This window comes from Budorcas taxicolor, chromosome 1, assembly GCF_023091745.1.
Source record: "Budorcas taxicolor isolate Tak-1 chromosome 1, Takin1.1, whole genome shotgun sequence".
NCBI lineage: Eukaryota > Metazoa > Chordata > Mammalia > Artiodactyla > Bovidae > Budorcas > Budorcas taxicolor.
The window spans coordinates 98,131,642-98,132,305 of record NC_068910.1 but is presented as its reverse complement, the minus strand read 5'-3'; the positions used below and the strand labels follow the sequence as shown (position 1 = coordinate 98,132,305).

At 48.9% G+C, this 664-nt stretch overlaps 1 non-coding gene across 1 annotated transcript; it reads right to left on the bottom strand.

Annotated features, from left to right (window-relative positions):
• Positions 1 to 209: 209 nt before the first annotated feature.
• Positions 210 to 281, bottom strand: TRNAS-GGA (transfer RNA serine (anticodon GGA)). The gene has a single exon. It is a non-coding gene; the product is annotated as a tRNA-Ser (tRNA).
• Positions 282 to 664: the final 383 nt, after the last annotated feature.

The following is a 664-nucleotide window of genomic DNA, read 5'->3' as shown; positions in this document are numbered from 1 at the left end:
AAGTCAACGTTAATGTTTCCTGCATTGCAGATTCTTTACTATCTGAGCCACCAGGGAAGACTCATACATACACTGAGTGAGTGACTGAAGTCGCTCAGTCGTGTCCGACTCTTTGAGACCCCATGGACTGTAGCTACCAGGCCCCTCCCTCCATGGGATTCTCCAGGCAAGAGTACTGGAGTGGGTTGCCATTTCCTCTCCAGGGGATCTTCCCAACCCAGAGATCGAACCTGGGTCTCCTGCATTCCAGGCAGACGCTTTAACCTCTGAGCCACCAGGGAAGCCCCAGTTGGATTAGAAACACAGGTTGGTAGACATTTGTGAAGAGATGACTCCAAAACATGTTAGAGTATATACCAAGAAATTTGCATGCTAAGTCACTTCAGTGTGTCTGACTCTTTGCAACCCTATGGACTGTAGCCCTCCAGTATCCTCAGTCCTTGTAATTTTCCAGGCAAGAATACTGGAGTGGATTGCCATGTCCTTCTCCAGCGGATCTTCCCAACCCAGAGATGGAACCCAAGTCTCCTGTGGCTCCTGCATTGCAGGTGGATTCTTTCCTGCTGAGCCACCAGGGAAGCCCATACAAGGAACTCAGCCTTACTCAAACAGGTCTAGTCTTTATCCTTTGCTTGTGAGAGGTAACCTCTAAACCCTTGAAATT